Here is a 20216-nt window from a genome sequence, read left to right as displayed (position 1 = left end):
TCCAATCATCCTATGAAGTTTCAAAATTCTGGGTCAAGTAGTTCTCAAGTTACTGACCGGAAATGTTTTTCCATATTCAGGCCCCTGTGACCTTGACCTTTAATAGAGTGATCCCAAAATCAATAGGGTCATCTACTCTGCATATCCAATCATCCTACGAAGTTTCAACATTCTGGGTCAAGTGGTTCTCAAGTTATTGATCGGAAATGGTTTTCCATGATCAGGCCCCTGTGTTTCAACATTCTGGGTCAAATGGTTCTCAGGTTATTGATCGGAAATGGTTTTCCATGATCAGGCCCCTGTGACCTTGACCTTTAATTGAGCGATCCCAAAATCAATAGGGGTTATCTACTCTGCATGACCAATAATCCTATAAAGTTTCAACATTCTGGGTCAAGTGGTTCTCAAGTTATTGATTGGAAATGATTTTCCACGTTCAGGCCCCTGTGACCTTGACCTTCAACGGAGTGACCCAAAAACGATATGGGTCATCTACTCTGCATGACCAATCATCCTATGAAGTTTCAAAATTCTGGGTCAAGTGGTTCTCAAGTTATTGATCGGAAATGGTTTTCCATGTTAAGGCCCCTGTGACCTTGACCTTTAATGGAGTGACCCCAAAAACAATAGGGGTCATCTACTCTGCATGACCAATCATCCTATGAAGTTTCAACATTCTGGGTCAAGTGATTCTCAACTTATTGATCAGAAATGGTTTTCCATGTTCAGGCCCCTGTGACCTTGACCTTTGTCGGAGTGACCCCAAAAACAATAGGGATCGTCTACTCCATAAGCCCTGCCACCCTATGAAGTTTGAATGTTTTAGGTCAAATGGTTTTCCAGTTATTGATCGGAAATGAAGTGTGACGGATGGACGGACAGGGCAAAAACAATATGTCTCACCCAGAGGGGGGAGAGACATAATTATTTCTTAAATGTGAGCAAGTAACTTTAAAGTTGCATCAAAATAAAAGTACAAATAGTACCATTTATTGCCTTCCTTCCAACACATTGTGTCTGGTTATCATGGATTGCTGGAGGACTCTGAAAATAGGTAGTAAGGTAATTATATATTTTGAAAGACAAAGAAACAAATATTCACCATACCTTAATTTATATTATATTTACATGTTTTTAATTTGGATAAAATGCGTACAGTAAAACTGAACAAAATGCCTGTATTATTCAGAGTTTTGACCTATCTAAACACAGAAAATTACGGAAAATGGCCTGGCCCACATCAGTTACTTGAGTCATCCCTGGTGGTCAAGCCACTGATATACAAGCAAGCAGTGTTTCATTGTATTTACAAGTAGTACAGCTTGAGATTTTACCACAGGAATAAATAATAAACAAAGGACTATAATTTCAATTAAGATAACTGAATCTGAAATTCAACCAAAACTTTACAAATGCAAAACATGCCAGTTATGAATATCAAAGGAATGTCCATACAATAAATCAGGAGATGGTAAAACAAGAGCTGTCAAAGGAGACAGCACGCTCGATTATTTCGATGCTGGATAGTGAAACTGGGCACAAAAGCCCGATAATATCAAGTAATAAGAGAGGTAAAGATAAAGTGTATCAAAACACTATATAAGTATATTGTAAGCAAAAAGAGGCATTATTCATTAAATATTGGTGCAAAAGTTATGCAGTTTGTGTCATATGATGTGGGTGACGATGTGAAACAACTACTTCAAGTTTGAATAAAATATACATTGCATAATAACTGAGATATAGTGAAAATGCATCAAAATTAACCTTAAATTCTAAGTAAAGGGGGCTTAATTCATAAACAAATTGTGCCAGAGTTATACACCTTGTGTCATATGATGTAGGTGATGATGCTGAACAACTAATTTAAGTTTGAATCAAATCAATTCAGTAATAACAGAGATAAAGTGAAAGTGCATTAAAACTTTAACCAGAAATTCTAAGTAAAAAGTGGGAATAATTCATGAAACAAGAGCTGTCATAGGAGACAGCGAGTTCGACTATTTCGATGCTGGACAGTGAAACATCTGAGGAAATTAGAGCTGTCACTGGAGTGTTTGATGACTCCAATTGTGGATGAAGATATTGCACAATAGCCTTAGTCTATGTCAAAAATATCAACTTAAAGTAATAAGAGAGGTAAAGATAATATTGGTGCCAGAGTTATGCACCTTGTGTCATATGGTGTGGGTGATGATGTTGAACAACTATTTTAAGTTTGAATCAAATCCATTCAGTAATAACAGAGACAGAGTGAAAGTGCATCAAAATTTTAACCCAAAATTCTAAGTAAAAAGGGGAAATCCCACAGTTATGCACCTTGTGTCATATGATAAGGGTAATGATGCTGAACAATTGTTTAAGTTTAAATCAGATCCATTCAGTAATAACAGAGCTAGAGTGAAAGTGCATAAAACTTTAACCTAAAATTCTAAGTAAAAAGGGGGAATAATTAATGAAAAATTGGTACTTGAATTATGCACCTTGCATCATTTGGTGTGGGTGATGATGTTGAACAATTATTTTAAGTTTGAATCAAATCCATTCAGTAATAACAGAGACAGAGTGAAAGTGCATCAAAATTTCAACCCAAAATTCTAAGTAAAAAGGGGAAATCCCAGAGTTATGCACATTGTGTCATATGATAAGGGTAATGATGCTGAACAATTGTTTAAGTTTAAATCAGATCCATTCAGTAATAACAGAGCTAGAGTGAAAGTGCATAAAACTTTAGCCTGAAATTCTAAGTAAAAAGGGGAATAATTCATGAAAAATTGTGCCAGAGTTAAGCATCTTGTGTCATATGATGTGGGTGATGATGCTGAACAACTATTTTAAGTTTGAATCAAATCCATTCAGTAATAACAGAGGTAGAGTGAAAGTGCACCAAAACTTTAACCTGAAATTCTAAGTAAAAATGGGGAATAATTCATGAAAAAATGGTGCCAGAGTTATGCACCTTGTGTCATATGATGTTGGTGATGATGTTGAACAACTATTTTAAGTTTGAATCAAATCCATTCAGTAATAACAGAGATAGCGTGAAAGTGCATCAAAACTTTAACCTGAAAATCTAAGTGAAAAGGGGGGGGGATAATTCATGAAATATTGGTGCCAGAGTTATGGTCCTATGTCAGATGATGTGGATGATGATGAGGAATAAATATTTCAAGTTTGAATCAAATCCATCAAGTAATTACAGAGATAAGTTGAGAAAAAGAGAAAGTGTAAAAAAACTTAAACCAAAGTGGGGACGCCGACAGACGCCGACGCTGGGTCCAGTAGGATAGCTCTCCTTATCTATCACAACTATTTTAAGTCTGAATCAAATCCATTTAGTAATAACAGCGTTAGAGTGAAAGTGCATCAAAACTTTAACCTGATATTCTAAGTAAAAAGGGGGAATAATTCATGAAAAAATTGTGCCAGAGTTATGCACCTTGCTTCATATGATGAGGGTGATGATGTTGAACAACTATTTTAAGTTTGAATCAAATCTATTCAGTAATAACAGAGATAGAGCGGAAGTGCATCAAAACTTTAACCTGAAAATTTAAGTGAACAGGGGGATAAATCATGAAATATTGGTACCAGAGTTATGGCACTTAGGTCAGATGATGTGGGTGATGATGAGGAATAACTATTTTAAGTTTGAATCAAATCCATCAGGTAATTACGGAGATAAGAAGAAAAAAGAGGAAGTATAAAAAAAACTTTAACTAAGGTGGGGACGCGTAAAGACGCCGATGCTGACGCCGGGTCGAGTAAGATAGCTCTCCTTATACTTCGTATAGTCAAGCTAAAAAACAACTGTGTGTGTTTGTGTTCAGGTTTAACGTCTTTTTCAACAATTTTTCAGTCATATAAATGACGGTGTCTACTTGCAGCAGTGAGCACAATGCCCAACTTTATGGAATATCATGCCGTAGACACGTGACATGATACCCTACCCAGTCACATAATACTGACACTGGGCTGACCAGTCCTAGCACTACCCTCTTAATGCTGAACAACTGATATAGGATAATGGTATTTATAGGAAATACTAAACAAGAAGGCCCTTAAGGGACTGTATCGCTCACCTGACCTAGTTCCTACCATAGATGACCTAGTATCAAAATCAGACAAGATTTTATAGCAACAAGAGCTTGTAGAACACAAAATGCACCCCCCCCCCCCTCGATACATTCAGTAACTGCACAAGGAACAGAAATTATTCGGTCACTGTGCACTGGATCTCAAATCAATAATTATGGGTCATTTACCACCAGTCATAAGTGACCACCTCTGTATCAAATGTGATCTTAAACCAAAGCATTCTCTAGTTATTTGGCAAAAAATGTTCTACTGTTCTGCATCAATATGACCTTGACCTTTGACCTACTGACCTCAAAATCGATAGGGGTCATCTATTGGTCATGATCAACCTCCCTAATAAGTTTCGTGATCCTAGGCCTAAGCATTCTCAAGTTATTGTCCCGAAACGGTTTAACTGTTCCGGGTCACTTTGACCTTGACCTTTGACCTACTGACCCCAAAATCAATCCGGGTCATCTGCTGGTCAGGACCAACCTCCAAATTTAGTTTTGTGATTCTAGGCCTAAGTGTTCTTGAGTTATCGTCCGGAAACGTTTAACTGTAGGGAGAAAATGTGGCCTTTTGATAGTTATGTGTATTCCTATGATTTGACCTAGAGATCCTGTTTTTGACCAAGTTAATCCAGTTTCAAACTTGACCTAGATTTCATAGAAACAAACATTCTGACAAAGATGTATTATGATTAAGTATAATGTGGTATCTAAGAGTGTTAACATGGTTTTTCTATGATTTGACTAAGTAGCTGAAGTGACATATTTAAAACCTCGAGTAATCTAGTTTTGAACCTGATTTAGATTTCAAAGATACAAACATTCTGACAAAGTTTTATATAGATCATGCATCAAAGTGGCTTCTACAGTGTGAAAATGATTTACTATGATTTGACCTAGCACCTAGTTTAAGACCTTGAGTAAAAACAACAAAATTAAACACAAAGTTTGGTCCCTAGAAGTGTTAACAAAGCTTTTTTTATGATTTGACCTAGTGACCTATTTTTTACCTCAGATAATCCAATTTTGTACTTGACCTGGATTTCATAAAGACAAACATTCTGACAAAGTTTCAAAAAGATGAGGCAGAAAATGTGTTAATAATATTTTCCTATGAACTGATCTAGGGACCTAGTTTCTGATCAAAGATGACCCAGTAACGAACTTGTCTGAGATTTTACTGAGGGTAATTTTCTGACCAAGATTGAGCAAATATTGTTAACAATCAAATTGTTGACAATGTACAATGGACAAAGACAGACACAGGGTGATCACAGTAGTTCACATTGAGCAATTGTGCTAAAAAAAATTTATGGCCCTAAATATTCTTGTTTTTCTGTCTTTCATGAACTTTCAAATTGATAAGTACTTTAGCAACAATTTTTCAGTCATATAAACCAGGGTGTCTACTTGTAGCAGTGTGCACAATGACCAGTCCTCAGTGGCATTGCTGTAGACACATGACATAATAAACCACCTAGTCAAATAATACTGACACCAGGCTGACCAGTCCTATGACTATTGTCTGAATGCTTAGCGCAAAACAAGGAAGCTACTAGTACCATTTCTTAGGTCTTTGGTATGACAAAGCCAGAGAGTGAACCATGACCTCCTGTACTCGAAGCAGGAGCTCTACCACTGGGCTACCGAATCAGTCACTGTGTCCTTAACCTTCGCCTTATTGACTCCAAGAATCATTATGGACCATCAATTGCCCAGAAACAATATTTCTACAGTAGATGTGTGTCCATAGGACACAGGGTGCCCCCCACTCCTGTCATTGACATGGTTTCATGTCTCTGGGTGAAATATTTTTTAACATAATTATATATGCAATACAAACTTTTCAGCACTTTATGTCTATTTTTCACTAAGTGAAGGATCAAAACTCTGGCGTAGCTGAGTGAAATACCAAGAAGAACACTTCAGGCACAGATTCACAAGCTATATAACAATCTTTTAATGTTTTATGACTCTAGTTTAAGTACATTTTGTGATACATGGGACGCAAACTTAAGTTTTGGACTAAGTCAGGTCTTGCAGTGAAACAAAATAACCTCAGGTGCACAAATTCACATGCTGGACAATATTCCTACATGGTTTCAAGACTGTAGGTGAAATATTTTTTAAGATATATGCAACACAAACTGAAGCACTTTAAAAGTATTTTTCGCTAAGTCAATGACCATAACTCTGGTCCTGTTGAGTGAAATCCCAATAGAAAACCAGGTGCGCAACTTCGCATGCTATATAACAATCCCCTAATGTTTTATGGCTCAAGTCAAATTTGTATTCCATTTATGCATACTTTTGACAATCAAGGGTCATAACTCTGGCCTGACTGACAGGAATCTGGGACAAAATCACAAATGCACAACTTCATATGTTGAATAATATTCATATGATGTTTCATGACCCTAGGTCAAATATGCGCAACACAATCTTTTATGCTGTTTTATGCACATTTTTGACTAAGTCAAGGGCCTTAACTTTGGTCTGACCGCGTAATATCTCTAACAAAACCCCAGATGCACAACTTCACATGCTGAATAATATTCCTGTAATGTTGTAATGTTTCGTAATTTTAGGTCAAAAACTTGCGACAAAAACTAAGGTCCTTCTTATGCGTATTTTTGACTAAATCAAGAGCCATAACTCTGGTCTTGCTAGGTGAGATCCAAATTAAAATACCATGTGCGCAACTTCCTGTGTTGAATAACAATCCTGTGAGATTTCATGACTCTGGGTCAAATACTTTTTGAGATATAACAACAAAAAGTCGGACAGACAAACAGACAAGGGCAACTCTTAAGTACCCCCACCCCAAAAATATTCTCAACAAGATATGTTTGTAAACAAGAGGGTCATGATGACCCTGGATCGCTCACCTGTGTAATATGAGCTACATGTATCAAATGTCAAACTGATGCTAAAATATTAAGAAAGTAGGTCAATAGTCACTGAATGTCAGTTTTAAGATTGGTATGCAAAACTGTACATGTCACCCAAATTTCAAGGCTGTATCTTTAAAAAAGAAGAAAGTAGGTCAGTAGGTCAAATTCATGGTCACTGAAAGTCAGTTTTAAGATCGGTGTGCAAAACTGTACATGTCATCCAAATTTCAAAGCTGTATCTTAAACAAGAGGGCCATGAAGGCCCTGTATCGCTCACCTGACCTACTGACCTAAAGATCATCAAGATTAACATTCTGACCAAGTTTCATTAAGATATGGTCATAAATGTGGCCTCTAAAGTGTTAAATAGCTTTTCCTTTGATTTGACCCGGTGACCTAGTTTTTGACCCTACATGACCCAGATTTGAACTTGACCTACAGATCATCAAGATTAACATTCTGACTAAGTTTCATGAAGATACAGAAATAAATGTTGCATCTAGAGTGTTAACAGGCTTTTTCTTTGATTTGACCTAGTGACATAGTTTTTGACCCCACCTGACACAGATTTGAACTTGACCTATAGATAATCAAGATTAACATACAGACCAAGTTTCATTAAGATATGGTCATAAATGTGGCCTCTACAGTGTAAACTAGCTTTTCCTTTGATTTGACCTGGTGACCTACTTTTTATCCTACATGACCCAGATTCAAATTGGACCTTGAGATCATTAAGATTAACATTCTGACCAAGTTTCATGAAGATATAGTCATAAATGTGGCCTCTACAGTGTTAACAAGCTTTTCCTTTAATTTGACCTAGTGACCTAGTTTTTGACCCCACCTGACCCAGATTTTAACTTGACCTATAGTTCATCAAAATTAACATTCTGACCAAGATTCATGAAGATATAGTCATAAATCTGCCGTCTACAGTGTTTACAAGCTTTTCCTCTGATTTGAACTGGTGACCTAGTTTTTGACCCCGTTTAATCCAATATCAAACTGGTCCAAGATTTTATTGAGGGTAACATTCTGACCAAGTTTCATTAAGATTGGGCCCAAACTGTGACCTCTAGAGTGTTAACAAGCTTTTCCTTTGACTTGACCTGGTGACCTAGTTTTTAACCCCAGATGATCCAATATCAAACTCATCCGAGATTTTATTGAGGGTAACATTCTGACCAAGTTTCATTAAGATTGGGCCAAAATTGTGACCTCGAGTGTTAACAAGCTTTTCCTTTGATTTGACCTGGTGACCTAGTTTTTAACCCCAGATGACCCAATATCAAACTCATCCGAGATTTTATTGAGGGTAACATTCTGACCAAGTTTCATTAAGATTGGGCCAAAATTGTGACCTCTAGAGTGTTAACAAGCTTTTCCTTTGATTTGACCTGGTGACCTAGTTTTTGACCCCAGATGGCCCAATATCGAACATGTGGTTCAAATTTGAAGGCTGCAGCTTGAGAAATGTGAAAGTAGGTCACTAGGTCAAAATCAAGGTCAAATTTTATTTCGGAACACAAAACTATGCAAGTGGTCCAAATTTGAAGCCTGTACCTTCAAAACTGTGAAAGTAGGTCACTAGGTCAATAACAAGGTCAAAGTTTCTTTCAGTAAACAAACCTATGCATGTGGTCCAAATTTGAAGGCTGAAGCTACAGAAATGTGAAAGTAGGTCACTAGGATCAAAGTTCATTTCAGTACAAGAAACTATGCTTGTGGTTCAAATTTGAAGGCTGTAGCTTGAGAAATGTGAAAGTAGGTCACTAGGTCAAAATCAAGGTCAAATGTTATTTTGGAACAAAAAACTATGCATGTGGTCCAAATTTGAAGCCTGTACCTTCAAAAATGTGAAAGTAGGTCACTAGGTCAATAACAAGGTCAAAGTTATGGACATGAAGATTCTAAGTTTTTCCCTATGTAAGTCTAGATATGAACCATGTGACCCCTGAGGCAGGGCCTATTTGACCCTTGAGGGATAATTTGAACAAACTTGGTAGAGAACCACTAGATGATGCTACATTACAAAATATCAAAGCCATAGTTTTTGTGGTTTGGACAAAAAGATTTTCAAAGTTTTTCCCTATACAAGTCACTGTAAACCATGTGACCCCCAGGGCGGAGCCATATTTGACCCTAGGGGAATAATTAGAACAATCTTAGTAGAGGACCACTAGATGATGTCATATATAAAATATCAAAGCCCTAGGCCCTGTGGTTTTAGTAAAGAGGTTTTTCAAATATTTTTCCTATATAAGTCTATATAAACCATGTGACCCCCGGGGTGGGGCCATATTTGACCCCAGGGAAATAATCTGAACAATCTTGGTAGAGGACCACTAGATTTTGCTACATACCAAATATCAAAGCCCTAGGCCCTATGGTTTTGGACAAGAAGATCAGAAACTGTTTAACTGTTCCTGGCCAATGCGACCTTGACCTTTGACCTAATGACCTCAAAATCAATAGGGGTCATCTGCTGGGCATGGCCAACCTAACTATCAATTTTCCTGATACTAGGCCCAAGCGTTCTTGAGTTATTGCCCGGAAACCATTTTACTGGTCCTGGTTACTGTGACCTTGACCTTTGACATACCGACCTCAAAATCAATAGGGGTCATCTGCTGGTCATTACCAACCTCCCTATCAACTTTCATGATCCTAGGCCCAAGTGTTCTTGAGTTATCATCCAGAAACCGTTTTACTATTCAGGGTCACTGTGACCTTGACCTTTGACATACAGAACTCAAAATCAATAGGGGTCATCTGCTGGTGATGACCAACCTCCCTATCAACTTTCATGATCCTGGGCCCAAGTGTTCTTGAGTTATCATCTGGAAACGGATTGGTCTTCATTCCGACCGACCGACCAACATCTGCAAAACAATATACCCCTCCTTCTTCGAAGGGGGGCATAAAAAGAGGGCCATGAAGGCCCTGTATCGCTCACCTGACCTTTTGACCTAAAGATCATCAAGATTAACATTCTGACCAAGTTTCATAAAGGTATGGTCATAAATGTGATCTCTAAAGTGTTAACTGGCTTTTCCTTTGATTTGACCCGGTGCCCTAGTTTTTGACCCCACATGACCCAGATTCAAACTTGACCTAAAGATCATCAAAATTAACATTCTGACCAAGTTTCATGAAGTTACAGTCATAAATGTGGCCTCTAGAGGTGTAACAAGCTTTTCATTTGATTTGATCTTGTAACCTAGTTTTTGACCCTACCTGAGCCAGATTTGAACTTGACCTATTCTGACCAAGTTTCATTAAGATATGGTCATAAATGTGGCCTCTACAGTGTTAACTAGCTTTTCCTTTGATTTGACCTGGTGACCTAGTTTTTGATCCTACATGACCCAGATTCAACCTGAACCTTAAGACCATCAAGATTAACACTCTGACCAAAATTCATGAAGATACAGTCATAAATGTGGCCTCTACAGTGTTAAAAAGCTTTTCCTTTGATTTGACCAGGTGACCTAGTTTTTGACCCCCAGATGACCCAATATTGAACTCGTCCAAGATTTTATTGATATAACATTCTGACCAAGTTTCATTAAGATTAGGCCAAAATTGTGACCTCTAGAGTGTTAACAGTCAAATTCTTGACGACGACAGACGACAGACACAGGGCGATCACAAAAACTCACCTTGAGCACTTCATGCTCAGGTGAGCTATAAATCTATACCGCTTAATATGGGCTATCCCATTTTCAGTCCCATGATCACTATGACCATGACCTTTGACCTACTAACAAGTGAGGTCCAAATGGTGATAGTAGGTCAAGTGGTTCTCAAGTAATTAAGCGAAAATGGTTTTCAAGGTTCAGGTCCCTAAGACCTTGACCTACGACCTAATTACCCAAGAAACATTTACTGTGACTCACTGCAGACCTGGAGCGCCTGTGATAAATTACAGACTCAGATATATACTGGATTCAAGCGATTTGAATAAAAAGTATCTTTAATGTATATATTTTGTACCTATGGTAATACTAACCCTAACCTTTAGTCAGTTTATTATACATATCATACACTAAATGTGTGCGGACATACAATAATTTGCGTATTTTTGCCCCGTGTTCCAATTTATAATCACTTTCAGATGCGCGCAAGACCACTCCATGTCTGCAATGAGCAACATCGCAGAAAAATTAAGGGTCATCTCCTTCATAAGCTCAATCATGCTATCAAACTGGAAGGGTCTGGGTCGAGTGGTTCTCACGTTACTGGGCAGAAACCATTGTCAAGGTTCAGGCCCCTGTGACCTTGACATTCAACATACTGACCCTTAAAACAATAGGGGTCATCTACTTCATAAGCCCAATCAAACTACCAAGTTTGAAAGTACTGGCTTGAGTTGTTCTCAAGTTTATGAGCGGAGACAGTTTTCAAGGTTAGGGGCCCTTGTAACCTTGACCTTTGACCAAATGATGCCAAAAACAATAGTGGTCATCTATTCCATAACTCAATTAAGCTGAAACCTTTGAAGGTCCTAGGTCAAGTGGTTCTCAAGCTATTACGCTGAAACTGTTTTTCAAGGGTTGGCCCCGTGGCCTTGATCAAAGACCTACTGATCCCAAAAACAGTAGAGTTCATCTACTTCATAAGCCCAATTATGCTGCCAAGTTTGAAGGTCCTGGGCCTATTGGTTCTAAAGTTATTGGGTGGATACCATTTTCAATGTTCAGGTCCCTGTGACCTTGACCTCTGACCTATTGACCCCAAAAACTTAAGGGGTCATCTACTTCAGAAGTCCAATCATGCTACCAAGTTTGTAGGTCCTGGGACAAGTGGTTTTCAAGTTATTGGGTGGAAACTCTACAGACTGACTGACATGAAAGACAGGTGCAAAGCAATATACCTCAAAAATACGTCAATAAGTAAAAAAAGAATTCAATTTCATCATAAATTCCGTAACCTGGTTTACCATTGTTTGTGCAAAATCAATTTTCTAATAAAAATTACAAACATATTTTACCTACGTCATATGATCTTATCCATTGATTTACTGTATATTAGTCACATATTAGCATCAGTCACAAGCAAAATGAGTTATATTATGTTTCATGCCCGGGTTGCCACTTAGTTGAGAAAATGAAATTCCCTGACTTTTCCCTGACTAAACCATACTTTTCACTGACCAATACCACCATATTTTTTTGGCCTCCTCCTCCCCTACAGCCATCCAATCCACCCTTTTATATTTATTTTGTTTCAGATATAACAAACTTTCATCAACAAATATCAAAATTCCAAAGTTAATGTAAAAACAAAATTGATTTAAACACATTTAAATTATGTTTATACACAATAACACCAAAATGTGTTTGGAAATACTTATAAATACTGCTTGAAGACTGCCATAGCCACTGAACATTTTAAACATCGACCCAGAATTTCATTTTTCCCTGACTTTTCTAAAATTTAATTTTTCATTGACCATTATCAAGATTTCCCTGACAATTCACTGACCTTGAACAATTTTTTTTTCTCTGACTTTTCAAGGTAAGTGGCAACCCTGCCTGCTGTTTAATGCTTTTATGTTTCCAGGTTAGAATTGAGGATCAAAAAATTATTTAAAGAATTGGTCATTTTTAAATAATTTATCACTTTAACTCATCTGAAGGAATCCATAGAGCAAAATAATGTTTCTTTTGCAAACAAAGCGTATGTACTTCAATGTCACCATAATTAAGCGGATATAGGGGTATGCGAAAAATTATGAGACAAATCGTTATGTAGTTAAATTTTGGGATGGACCTGTATGTCACATTGAATCATGAATAGTTTAACTGTGTTAAGTATAAACTATTGGTCCCTAAAGGAGCCAAGTGTAACCATTTTGACAAAATTTGAATAAAACTACTGGTTCGAGTCGTAAATTCGGCCAGGTCGTAAATATTCGGCCACCCACTTTAAAGCTTTTTTTCGAGCCAGATGCTTGAGAACGCATCTGTTTCATCACAAGCACTTGTGTTAGCAACAAAGTCGGCAAAAACAACAAGTTAAGGTGAGTAGAAAAAAAGTTGTCCTTCCCTAAAGTTGTGTACTCTAAATAGCAAATATTTTGTCTCGCGGGTCGCGTGACGTCATCGCACGAGCTCATTTATGCTGAGGCCGGGCAAGGGTTAATTCAAATCTAAACTTTATAACACAAAAAGAACATGTGCATATTAGCATGAAACCCGTTTAAAACAAAGTAAATCAATATATATTGTCCCCCAACGTCACTGAATTTCCATATCTAGGTTGTTTTTTCACGTTGGCGTCATTTCCTTTTGAATTATCCGTTTCGGGGCCATAATACATTTATGTTTTGCCACGGAATGCGCATGTATAAAAAAGTGTTATAACAGCACTTGAGCGCGAGAATCTCTTTACGCTTCTGTTAAAACACCCCCAAAAAATGACAAGAACAGCAGTTTTATGCTAGAAGTGTGAAAAACAGTGACGTAAAAATTAAACTACGTCATGCTGGTGTGAGAAGGATGACAGGCGCTTTTTACATCTCTGATAGCAAATATTTCCCACGAGGTATGATATTGCAAATTGATTTCAGTTTGTTGAAAAAAGAACGATTTTGGCTGTAGCATCGATTTATTTCCTAGACAATGTTGAAAATATAAGCAACTTTATGTTTAAAAAGTGGCCGAATATTTACAACCTCTAGAAGGTAAAATATGGAGGCTAAACCTGTCTGTTATTTTAAGCTCGGGTTTATTGTTTACCACACTTTTACCAGCCGTTAATGATAACAATCAATGTTGCTTGTATTAAAGCACATATGGTAGAAATTTTGTACAAATCAATTGTATAAAGAAAGAAATATTTAAGGAAAAACACAAAAAGTGGCCGAATTTACGACTCAAACCAGTACAGACCAAGTTTGATAAAGATCCACGAAGCTGTTCATGAGAAGAAGTCATTTAAAGATTTCTCTATTTTAAGCCCTCTAGCAAGCCATGGGCCCCATCTGAACAAACTTTAAAGAGGTCTTTAAAAAGTTGCTTCAGACCAAGTTTGATGAAGATCCATCAAGCGGTTCATGAGAAGTCATTTAAACGTATTTCTATTTTGTCAGACTAGCAGCCCCTAAAAGAAGCTAAGCTCCCCTATTCATAAAATTTTTAGAGATCATCTTACAATGAAGTTTTTTTTTTTAAATTTGGGAGAAGACTTTATAATAATGCTACAGACCAAGTTTGATGAATTTCCATCTAGAAATTGTGTTAAGGTATTTCTATTTTTAGCTCTGACAGCCCCTAAAAGGGCCAAGTGTCCCCATTTGAACCAAGTCGGTATAAAACCTTATAATAATGCTACAGACAAAGTTTGATGAAGATCCATCAAATGGTTCATGAGAAGAAGTCGTTTATTAAAGGCTTTTCAATTTTTAGCTCTAGTGGCACCTTAACCCTTTACCACACAGAACAGAAGCCAAAGTAACCTCCTTTACATAACACTGATAAGTGATAATCAATAATCAATAATCGGTATATGGCTGATAAGACTGTCTTATCTGAACAGAGGTGTTGGCAATATTTTGTGATTACACATACTTATGTTAACAATATCATTATTTTAATATTTTCTGTAAGTTTGTCAATATAAAGTTTATAGTAATTTAAATTCGCTTTCCGATGATACAAAATTCATTGTAGTTTCTCTTTGTGTTTCGAAGATATAAAGTGTTAAAGTAAGGGAAATATATTTTTAGGCATAAATTTCTGTTTTGGATGGGTTTCAAATTGAAATTCATACAATTTGATTTTGATGTTTGAGAGTTTGATTTATAGTTTATAGACTCATCTGCCGAATAGGAATCGGTATGTATTTACATAAAAAAACCACTATCATATTGAATAACACTACATAAATAACAGATCGTAAAATTATTGAAAGTGCAAAAAGATCGCTGACCTCGAGACTCGTAACCGAACAATACTTGTGCTAAAGATTAAAATATTTTTAGATAATATTACGTAATTTTTTGCTGATCAATTGTCAGCACATCACGGGTGACTTCCGCTGCAATTAACTCTAGGGGTGTCATAAAATATTTGAAAGTCGCGGTCCTTCTGTTTTGATTAACACTTCCTGTTATGTAAGGCCATAAATTCCAAGCCATCGTATACACAAATTGTTGTTTAGGGGAAATCCGCATATATCACGTGTGACCTTCATGACCTTACATATTTTAAAATACTTAGATGTTAAATGGTTGTTATTTTTAGAATGAGGAAAGTCCCGCGAACCGGCCAGTTGCAAGTAGTTTTCACAGTAATTTTCCATGATGTAGCGTCATGCACATGTAGGAAATCAAAGGCCTGAAGGGCCTGAGAGTCAGCTAATGATTGATGTACTGGTAGTATAGTCTACCAGTTTCAGTTTGTTTTTAGTTCTTTCCCCAATTAAACAGAGATTTTGTTACAAATAATGAAATGAACATTCAGTCGATGCCTAGTAAAACTTTGATTGACATTATACAAGTATTCAAACCCAATATATTTCTCTAAAATTGAAGAGTGGTTCGCAGAAATAAAAATGCTGAAAGTACAAACTACAATTTGGTTTGGGGTATCACCACAAGAAATTTTTGAATATATAGACCCTTGATACAACCTTTGGTGCGATTTCTAACTGAAAATTTTATGTTTCAATTTCTCAATATTACCTAGATTCTTTTTAGTATTACAATATCCAAAGTATGAATGACTGTCACTTCATCTTTTTACTTTCAGATCATGCCTCAGGACTAGAATATGAGTCTGATATAGATTCTATGTAGGTGTTATAAAAATAAATTCTAGAATCATTTCTGTTACAATAATATCTATCATGTCTGTTACTTGAATGTTAAAATTTCATAACACCGCTCAATATTTACCCAAAATATTATTTCTGGATACGATTACACTTTTCTAAATCTCCAGTTTCAGCAATATGTTTTACAAATTTTGTGATGATACAAAGACATCTAGCAGCAATTGACAGTATCTGACATTGAAGTTTACGGTTAAATTACCTCTTATTTAAATCTTTTCATAAAAACTTGTTTCGTTTCGTCAAAGCAGCCAAACATAGACGATCTACTTTCGATTTCAAAAACTGCAAGAAAATACAATTTAATGTTTCGCCGATTTGTTCATTTCTCGAAAAAAAAGAAATAAAATCATTTTTAATATCAGTAGTAATTAAACAAACCAGTAAGAGCTTCTTCTTCCGATAATTTACCCGCTTACTGACTGCAAAATTCAACCCACGCAAAGTCGTAGAAGCGTTGATTATAAACAGGTCAAGCGTGTTCGCCGACAAGTGTCCAGAATGTAGTTAGGATTCATCCGCGAAGTCTCGCGGAAGAATTAACGTACTGCACATATCTTATTCGGGTCATTTAAAATGAAGCTGTCATAACTTAATTTCATCGATGTGATAAACTCTTCGATAAGAGACATTCCAATGCTTTCAGAGGTACCCGACTCAATAAAATACTAGCAGTATGTTCTGGAACTTTATTTTGTCTTTCGCTGGATGTTATGCAAGCTTGGTAAGCCTGCACAATTCGTAAAATGCACAGCACAATAAATTTGTTATTTGCGCAGTGATTTTAAAGATTATTTTTTGAAACGGACAGGGTAACAAATGGATAATTTGGCTAATAAGTTAATATGCAGTTTTAATTTGAATTTGTGAACATTATATTTGCTATTTTGTGACAAAAGGGCATAAAATTCGTCACCATAATCATATGCGCAAATGTATTACCAAATCCCGCAGAATCGTTATGCGTGTTTATGCTTAATGAGTTACCGCGGAAGAAAATACATGGCTTTATTCGAGTATTGCACAATTACAAGTCATAAATATGACAGATTACATCGTATATTGGTCATAGCAAAGAGGATTGACATAACTGAACTTCATTCGATCAATGAACTCTTTGAAATTAGAGACAATCTAATGGAACTACATCACTTCGCTGTGTTGTGAGGCCATTTAATAAGAATGAGAAATCGGGTGATAGCAAGGACTCGTCAAACGCTTAAAAGCGTTTAGCCGACTCAAAAACCCTGGTGTCTTTGTTTGCAAAGCACTCGATAAATTTAATATGTAACCACATGATCTTTTACGCAAATATTAATGACGAAATGACGAAAATAAAGCGATTGATTATAAGACACGGCGATATTCGTTTTTGTTCAAATGGCCGATACTCAATAATATATGTTTTTATCGGGTAATCGATAGACATGGGTCAATACGTTTCTGTTTGGTAATCAATAGATACGGTGATAAACTCTTGATCTCCCTGTCTGGTCCCTTGAGCTTAATTATAATGTAAATCACACCTGATGGGTCGAACAGACAATTGTCTGCCACAAATGTTTTCAAGATGCAAACAATTCGCACCTCTATTATTGTTACAGCTTAAATTGGTGCGCGTAGTTTTAGCACGTTGTGAAATTAATACCTGTATAGGCCAAACAAATTCAATTAGATGATTTTCGTTCACTTTAATGTTTTAATTAATGAACTGTATGTGTCAAACAAAATCTGAGCAAAGAATGACTGTATTTTACATTAAATAGGCCAGACTGCTTACACATTTCACATTTCCAAAGTTGAAATATGCAAGTCGAACAACTTAGTGAAGGACCCGGCAACGTGGGGATAGCTAAGTCAGTTATCAGAAAACAAGGAATTAAAAGAAAATTAATGTATTATATTTGATTCATTCTCGTATATTTATTATTTCTTTGTTTTGAAAATTGTTTAAAATGTTCGTTTTATGTATTGTATTCTGTACATGTGTGTTTGTTTTTTTTTCTGAACGTTTATAGTTTTAGATGCTACCACGCCAAATGTGCTTTGAAGTTAAATGTGCTCATCTACCATTTGTATTTGTTTTATAATCATATATTTGTTATTAAATGAAAGATGTTAATATGCATGTATAAAATTATATAAATAAAAATGGTAATTAAATTATGTTTATTAATTCCTCTTTATTAGATCGAAATCTGACAATTTATAATACATTTCCAGCTTAAATATGAGTTAACTATGTCATACACACCAATGTACGTACTGTACGAGAGCTCCGTGTATAAACAAAGATGGCCGCCAAACTGATGGCTTGAACTACTGATCTCTCGAACTCATTCGAGTTCGAGCCAACTGGGGTTGACTGTAGTGGATGATGGACGACAGAGGATGGACTCTGGACCATCAACCTATACTATTAGCTCACAATGAACCTTTGGTTCAGGTGAGCTAAATATTTAAAACTGCAGGAGTCAACTAGAAATGAAAAGGATGACATATTGGTAGACAACTATTGTGGAAACAGATAGACAACTATAAATCAATCTTATCTTCCTTGAAGAAGAGTGACACATAAATACTTACAGTATATTGAACTGTAATGTGTTCTGCATAAAAATTATTCTCAATTGTACCATTTTTGTTGACTGTCTTTTTATAATTCTTTGCAATATTTCTCTTCTCTCTTCTAGTGCGTTTTTGCACTTCCTCTACAACTTCCATTACAGCTGCTCCATTCTCTTGAAGCAAAGGTTCTGCAACAGATGAGCTGTTTCCTTTCATGTTGTCCATATCAGTTTTTTCTTCTTTAGAGTCTGTAAGGGAATTGGTCAAAAATAAAAATAAAGGTGTGCCAAAATATATATATCACTAGCTTGGCCTCTGAAACTGACATGCAATTGTGGATGTAGTTGACAATGTTAACTGTATAAATATAAACAGCTTTAGCCCAGCTTACACTTTACTTAGACTTCGTGGTGATCAGACACACTTTTTTTGCTCTGAATACTTTTGGATTTTACAAGGTTTTTCTTTATCAAAACTGGAAAAATTTATATCTACTTGTTAGTTGGAATGTTATCTCTTTGGATATAATTTTTTTAAAATGATGCTGTGAAGGATTTTATAAAAAACTGGTGAAAACTATTCAGTCTTTTATTTTAATTTTATGGATATCTTAAAAGGATTAATATAACATTGGATGTTTCGAATACCAATGCATTAGTTAAACAAACACTGATACTTTCTTCTGCTGGATTAAGTGTGAAACCTTAAAAGTGTTAATAGACCAAACAATGGCTGCAAACAGTTCTGGTGATATCACAGATTTTGAGGGATTTTCCTATAATGAAGTGTCAATGGAATGTCTGGACCTTAATCACAGCAATCATTATGATATTTATATTAGTGATTCAAGTGACAACATCTCTGTTAAATTCTTTAAGAAGGAAACATATGCAGAAATGCTTGGATTAATACAAGAAATGTATGCCTTTCAACCAAACAAGGATCAAACAGGCCTTACAACAACAGCTGAGATTACGTCCAAGAAGGTTGTGATTACAATGTATTACACTATGACAATGTTAACGCCTAGTTACAGGACTTTCATCAAAATCAAGTCCTGCAAAATCAGACTCAAGCCAGCAGTCAACTTTCTACACTTCTACACCTAAACATAATCCTGTGATAGTGAACACCAAACAAATTCAAAATGAAGGAACCTTTCCAAATTCTAGTATATCTAAGTCGCCAGGTCTTATCAGCTCACTCATTGCTAAATTTACTGGTCCAGCATTAAATAGTGACTTAGTTAAACTTGGTAAAGAAATACAGAAGGCTGAAAAGAAAGCCAAGAAAGGTGGTCCACCTGTCGACATAGCATACTTTGACAAAAAGTATAAAGAAATACAGTCAGACACTCACAGGGAAAAAACTGTAAGCGGAACACCTGTAAATTTCCAGTACAACAACAAGTACAATACAGTCTCAAGACAATCTTCTGAGAATATTTCAGAGAAGCAAGTATTCACCCCAAATGGCAGTGTCATAACCCCGTCTGGCAAGAAAACCATCAGTGGAAGACCAGACAACTTTCAGTTTAAGCATGTACATGCTGAAAGTCATGCTAGTAATTCCTCTCATCAAGACAATGGGTCAAAACAACACTGAGCATAAGTGTGAAGAAAGGATCACATCAGAGCTTGCCAGTACGACAGTTCCAACAACTTCTGAGAAAGCCACAAGCACAGAAACAGCATCTGTGGATAACTCAGAGAAAATGCAACTCAAGAAACAAGTAAATGGCCTGGAAATTGAAAACAGGGAACTCTTGAAGCGGAACAACAAATTAATTACAGAAACAAAAGAACAAACTAAACTGATAACTTCC

At 36.2% G+C, this 20216-nt stretch overlaps 1 long non-coding RNA gene across 1 annotated transcript in view; it reads right to left on the bottom strand.

The window, feature by feature from the left end:
- Positions 1–20216, bottom strand: part of LOC128552188 (uncharacterized) — a 46813-nt gene that overhangs the window by 13349 nt on the left and 13248 nt on the right. Inside the window, exons 2-3 of the long non-coding RNA XR_008369001.1 lie at positions 18410–18639; positions 987–1044 (exon numbers count right to left, since the gene is read on the bottom strand). This is a non-coding gene — a long non-coding RNA (uncharacterized LOC128552188). The remainder of the gene's footprint in view (positions 1–986; positions 1045–18409; positions 18640–20216) is intronic.

The sequence above is a fragment of the Mercenaria mercenaria genome, unplaced genomic scaffold (assembly GCF_021730395.1).
Source record: "Mercenaria mercenaria strain notata unplaced genomic scaffold, MADL_Memer_1 contig_2125, whole genome shotgun sequence".
In the NCBI taxonomy this organism is placed as follows: Eukaryota; Metazoa; Mollusca; class Bivalvia; order Venerida; family Veneridae; genus Mercenaria; species Mercenaria mercenaria.
This window is presented reverse-complemented; position numbering and strand designations above follow the sequence as displayed.